Genomic DNA, 6,975 nt, shown 5'->3' on the forward strand with positions numbered 1-6,975 from the left:
TTTGTAGGCATTGAAAATACAACGTGAAGAAATCAAAACATGGATGTACATACCACCCCGATTCATTTTCTTATATATGTGGTGATTTCACGAGAAGGAAACAAAGACGACCAGTTTCTAACTTACTGAAGCACTCCGTCTTCAGGCCACAAGTGGCCCACCGGGAGCCTCCGACCGCCGTCCATCCTCAGCTGAGAATGCGGATAGGAGGGGCGTGTGGTCAGCACACCGCTCTCCCGGTCGTTATGATGGTATTCTTGACCGAAGCCGCTACTATTCGGTCGAGTAGCTCCTCAATTGGCATCACGAGGCTGAGTGCACCCCGAAAAATGGCAACAGCACATGGCGGCCTGGATGGTCACCCATCCAAGTGCCGGCCACGCCCGACAGCGCTTAACTTCGGTGATCTGACGGGAACCGGTGTATCCACTGCAGCAAGGCCGTTGCCCAACTTATTGAAGACGTCGTATTATTTATACTTCAAATGCCAACTGGGAGATCAGGATAAAGATTGGATACGTCACATAACTAGGTTCAATTCTAAACTAACACAATGGCTGAAAGTATAAAAAGAGCACTTACCATTTTGGCGTACCAATGCTCTACGAGTGCCTCAAAATCATGTTGATGATTGCTACTTCTGTTTGTCTAATGTAACTGGCTTTTGATCAAAGAATAAGAAGAATATTAAGTACCCTAATCTACCCTCAGCAGTTAGACCTGTTCCCTACGGTGAAGACCTTCCAGTTCCAACTCCTCCACTAGTGTGGGAAGAAGTTCCTAATTCTGATCATGAATCTACAAACGCTGAGGAAGCACAATGTCAATCAACTGAAGAGGAGCATTTTCCAGAACAAAGACCACATTTAATTACACAAGCAGACTTGAATGACCTAATTCGTGATTTATACTCAACCAAGGAGCATGCAGAAATTTTATCTTCACGTCTTAAAAAAAAAGGAACTTTCTTCATGAAGAAACAAGTATTACTCACTTTAGGCAACTTAATAAAGATTTGATGTGACATATTACCGCATGGTGGTCAACGTGTAGTAATGTAGTAGGATTAATGAGACAGTTAAAGGCCGTGCGGGATTAACCGAGCGGTCTAGGGCGTTGCAGTCATGGACTGTGTGGCTGGTCCCGGCGGAGGTTCGAGTCCTCCCTCGGGCATGGGTGTGTGTGTGTGTCCTTAGGATAATTTAGGTTAAGTAGTGTGTAAGCTTAAGGACTGGTGACCTTAGCAGTTAAGTCCCATAAGATTTTACACACATCTGAACATTTGAAACAGCTAAACATACCGTACGATGCTGCTCAGTGGCTCTTGTTTATTGACACTTCCAAGACAAGTCTGAAGGCTGTACTATTTCATAATGGTAATATGTTTCCATCTGTACTTGTAAGGTACTATATGACTATGAAAGAGAACCACATAAATTTGTCAGAAATACTTGAAGAGGAATATTGAAAAATATGTGGTGATCTTAAGGTGATTGGTTTATTAACTGGTCTCCAAAGTGGTTTCATGGTTTACTAACTGGTCTCCAAAGTGGTTTCACAAAGTTTTGCTGTTTCCTCTGTCTTTGGGACAGCAGTGCAACAGAAAAACATTATACAGCTAAACTGTGGCCACCGCGAGAGAAGTTGGCTCCAGGGAGAGAAAATGTGAAATATGTACCTTAGTTGTATTCTCAAAATGTTTTCCTTCTGCCGCTGCATATTAAGTTCGGCCTTATGAAGAATTTGGTTAACGAAATGGACACAAATGCTAATGGCTTCGTGTATCTACATGAAGTGTTCCCTGAATTAAGTGACGCCACATTGAAAGAGGGGGTTTTTATTGGGCCACAAATTAGGAAGTTAATATTTCTTCGAAGTTCTTATCATGCATTAAGTCAGTCAGAACTTGCAGCCTGGCGTTCTTTTAATGATATCGTTGAAGGTTTCCTAGAGAATACAAGAGCAGAAAACAGTGACAGACTGGTGGAAACTCTTTTAGAGAACTGTAAAAATCTTGTATGCAGAATACCACTAAAATGCACTTCATTCTCATTTAGATTTCTTCCCTAACAATTTGGGAGCGGTTAGTGATGAACAAGGAGAAAGATTCCATCAGGACATTTTGCGAATGGAAAGCCGCTATAAAGGTAGATGGAACCCTTGAATGTTAAGTGACTACTGTTGGTTTTTGAAGCGTGAAGGATATATATCCCCACTAGGAAGTTGTCATCAAAAAGGCTCAACCCTCCTCCATCAACATCATCGGTGAAGAAATGAATGTTGCAATTTTTCTTGTAAAAATGTACATTAGCGCAGTACACCAGAGTAAGATAGTTTTATGGCATTAAGTATGTTATATATTGTCTAAATTTAGTGTAGACCACGCTTGTCTCTGTTCTTAGATATAGGCACTTGAAAATCTCCGTAATAAAAAATTGAAGGATGATGGCGAAAATCTAACTGCGTTTTCAGATTCAGCAAGTCCAGATTAGTTAGATCCACCCTGTTTTATCTCTGTACCTGAAAAAAGTTGTTTTTTTGTATAGTGTAATATTTTGATGGCGTTGTGTTTACAAATGCCTATGTTTATTGCATGACATAACCTACCAGCTGCACCACCACTTGCCATCTACTGCAAAACGGCGGAAGCAAAGTTGAAGACCTACTGTAATTTCTGTGTCTTAATGTACTGTCTTAATGTACTCACCATTCGTGGCTGCGCATTTCGTCAGGAGACTTTCGATTATATATAGAGTGTATCGTAATTAGTAATTAAAAGTGATGATGGTGGAAGTATGCGGTAATAGAAGCAAACGATCGGTTTGTGAGATAACTGAGATTGTGTGTTTACGAGCCAGCACTGACCCCAGAATGAAATGTGTTGCCAGTCAGTAAAAATGTGTCTGAAATGTAACCTTGTCGATGAAGTCCCGGCCTAACTGAAATCGGGTTTCAGCCATGGTCCACATTAACAAAAAATACAATAACACTTCAGCATTTTACGCATTACAATCATCTATAAACTTTCACCTGTTAAAAGGGGTATTCCACTCGCATTTGGATGCAATGCTGCACTCGGCTCACCAGTGAGCTTTCAAACACCCTCCTCCCCTAACCTCCTCCCAGTAGTGGGACAAACTTCATACGAGCACATTTTGCTAGTGCGGAGACCGTTGATGAGAGCCCGAAATTCAGGGGATGGTGAATGGTGCGGCAGCTGATCCTTGGGCACCTGTGCACTATGGAAATAACTCATTAGCACCAAGCCACTGTGCCTACCTGCCTTCTTCCTTCTGTGAAGAAGAGTGATCGTTCGTGTCTTCGATTCATTCCAGAAGTGGCGTACATATTGAGAACCTGTATGCCTATCACCATTACAGCCATTTCTTTAGCGTTGGGGAGATACCATACTTCATCCGCCTCGAGGCCCTCTGTCAGGAACTGCGACACCACTGTTAGTTTGCGAGGCATTGGACACACGTGCCATATAACCGTACAGACCCAGGAAATCGTCGACGCAGATCTTTTGAAGGAAGACAATGTCAATGTCCGTTGCGTTGAGATTGTCTTGGAACAGTGATAACTTGTGCTATTTGTGTTAACAATGATGATCGCTAAGCGATGGGTATTTAGATCACCTCCTGCAATGGGGACCACCACCATCATCGTCGCCATAAATTTTGTGGTCTGTTATGTGCATGCTGAGTCCGCGCCGTCGTCTGCTGCTACTCGGAAGAGGCTGGGATGTGTGAGGAGCCTCATCCACGATAGCAGGTGTAGAATCTTATTCAATGTCATCCATACAAGGTCCGTAATTTGACCGTGGCTGTGGCAGAGTACTTGTGACCTGGGTGACCAAAGTTGAGTCTGTAATCGTTTCCTTCCGTGTATTGGTAATGGGTGCTGTCCTCGTAATCTGTTCGTCCGAGAGGGACCACAAAGGGGCGTGTCTAAATCAAGGAAAGTAACAGTTGAGGCGACCCTATATCATCCAAGTTTCCTGTCTTGTCTGCTGTCCGAACGTCAACTTTGAAAGGCGTCCGCAGGAGGCAATCGTTGGAGGGTGTACAGTGTCGCTTTTTATGTTCCCTTGGCGACCTCTGTTTGTGGACGTGGGTTTGCATGTCCGTGTGAGTGTGTGGTTCCTTCACCTCGTCCCCCTGAGGGATAAAAACAGACCCTAGAGTTGAGTTCCATTCTCTTGTGCGAATCTCCCTGTAAAGTCTATGGGCGACCTTCCCCTGTGACGACTCTATCGTGGTGTCGATCAATCCTGAACTTACTATGGTTCTGCAGTTTCATGTTCGCTGTCTTCCAAGTGGTCCTCTGCCTGCCATGATGGTCAACCATATCACCCCTTCGTAATTAAGGGGGAGTGCTGTAATCGTAGGGTGTGGCGCCAATTCACCTAATCGGATTTTTGTAAGTCGATATTGAATACATGTCGAACGTAAATGAACTTCCCAGCTGCTACCAGAACAAGTATATGGCTGTCCACCGTACATCACGGTCGCCTGACACCCATCTATGAGTAGGTGGGATTGCACTTGTTCTCTTAATTGACTTTTTGCTTGTCGTAAGCCATTGGGGACCGAGTACGTCTCGAAAGTGTTCCATTTTTCTGCCATGTGGCTAATGACCATCCTGTATAGTTGGAATACTGTGGTGACTGCATCTGGCGGCACTTCAAATGGGAATCTGAAGACTTGTAGGGTGTGTAATCCTAGCGCTACGTGGTCAGCAGTGACTGCCCCAATTTGGTCATTGAATTGTTTGAGCTTGAGAGTGTTTGCTCATCTGCTCACAACAAGGTGGATGCCGACGATGTGCTGTGGTTCTGTCTGATCTTCATCATGGATAAAGCGTTCGATTTCGAAGGCTCCCGGTCTTCTGTGGTTGGACTGGAAGCTGATCTTGATGGTGGCATTTCTGTAAGAATAGATCATAGGGACTCTTCCACAGTGGACTCGAATATTAGCTGCCATGAGGATGTAAACAAACTACATCCACTCGCGACTCTGCGAACTCAGTGCAAACAAGATGTCCTCACTGCTGACCTGCCGAAGGCAGACTTCCGGCTGGTAAGGCAGTGCGGGGTGATGCGCGTTCCTCTGTACATCCCAACGAGCTGCACAAAGTGACAGTGTTGCCGGCTCCTCGTTTTCATACATTTTTCAAAATGCAATCGATCTGATTTTGCTAGATGAACTTTTGTCTTCAATCTGGATGAGGAATCGCATGCCGATTTCCAAAAGCGGTATTTCTTCTTCAGCCTGTACATGGTGTACCATAATTAGACACCTATTTAAGACGATACACAGCTCTGTGTCACGCATTTCATAAAATGCATCACAATTGATTTCTAAAAGTGACAGGTGAAAAACGGAAGCAAAAACGTTTCAGTAAGCACGGGTTTGCAAAATGATCTGTTTACGAGATAATTGTGAACGTTTGTTTATAGGCCCTCACTGGCTTCGGTACCGGTATTTTCCTATTTAGAGCGAATGTATTAGGAATGTAATTTTTTGATAAAGTGCCCGTCTAATTGGGCTCAAATTTCACTCATGTCCCACGGTTAGGGAATGTGGTACATGAATGATGGAGCACCAGCACATTTTGCTGCTGATGTAAGAAGACATTTAACGTGCCAAAATGGACCAAGTTGTAAGTACAGCGATCAAATATATACGTGACCGATTTCGTAGGACGATTCTGTCTATGCGTGCTTAGCGCGGGGGCGGCGGTGGCCTGTGGTGGGAATGATTCCCTCTAACGGCAGGAGCCGTCCGAATGGAGGGGCCTGTTGGGATGCAGGAATGTAGTTGATTTAACCATGTCGTCCTCTAGAAGGCCGAATAGCGGACTAATACTTGGACAGCTTTCATGATCGTGTGGAAATTTGAGAAGATTCAATATGGACATGTGTTTGCGCTGGACCATTATTCCCTCCCATATAAATTGTCGGACTGACTGCTTCTTCACATTTCCCGTCTTTATTTGGTTGAGAGAAGTTCGATTGTGGTGTGTGTTGAGTGCATCTAGCAGGTGAAAGACGGGTGGAGGACACGTTTGCTGGTTCTATAGACATTCTAACAACCCTAGCACAACAAAGGTCAAAAATTAATTATGATTATAGTGTTGCTCACGCTGCTAAATATTGCATTTTCGGGCAACAACAAAGTTATATTATGTGGCAGGTATCAAGAGCACAGTTAATAAAGTCGTTTCTTGAAATAATGGATAAACTAGGAACTCATCTTTTCGTGTTTCCCACACTGGTCTCGTTGTGAACTCATGGCTCAATCGTCGAAAATCTAGGTAGTGATGATTCCAAGCTCGGATGCAAAGAGGCCTAGGTGATATTCTGCGATATTCAAGTTTTATAGATGTGTTTCATAAACCATTCTTGAAGATTAAACATTTCGCAATTAGAACAATGGTTATGTAAAAAAGTAAGCAGCACTCCGAATTTAAGTTACACTTATTTTTTATTAATTTTGTTGCAACATCACTTCACAATATAAAACATACTTGAAAATATCTTCCTCACTGTTAAAGTTCAAATTTCATAAACTGACTACAATTCGCGTCTTTTCATCATGACAACCAAGACTTGACTCTCTAATACCGCTTACGCGACCAAAAATCAGAGTTACAAGTACGTCAAAGATCATAGTGACAAAAGAAAGAATACACATAAGAATAAATCATTGCAATATATACATATCGATGTATCGAAGTACCTCTACATTAAGTAAATCATATCTGAATGTTGTCACAGAAATATGTTAACTATTTTACAGAAACACAGTAGAATATTGCTGGTATCGAGAGTTTTAGGTGAGGTGCCATTACAACATGAGAAGCATCTTAGTTGACTTTGTAAATTATAAGGATGATTTGGAATCTGTTATATCACCGACATCGGTATTCGCGAGTGGAAATATCAGTTTCCTCTGTTTTTTTTCGAATTTT

The 6,975-nt window shown here is 42.8% G+C and overlaps 1 pseudogene; it reads right to left on the reverse strand.

The window, feature by feature from the left end:
* Nucleotides 1-330: 330 nt before the first annotated feature.
* LOC124620411 lies at nt 331-448 on the reverse strand (annotated as a pseudogene).
* Between the last annotated feature and the right edge of the window lie 6,527 nt (nt 449-6,975).

Source organism: Schistocerca americana, chromosome 6, assembly GCF_021461395.2.
Source record: "Schistocerca americana isolate TAMUIC-IGC-003095 chromosome 6, iqSchAmer2.1, whole genome shotgun sequence".
Classification (NCBI taxonomy): domain Eukaryota; kingdom Metazoa; phylum Arthropoda; class Insecta; order Orthoptera; family Acrididae; genus Schistocerca; species Schistocerca americana.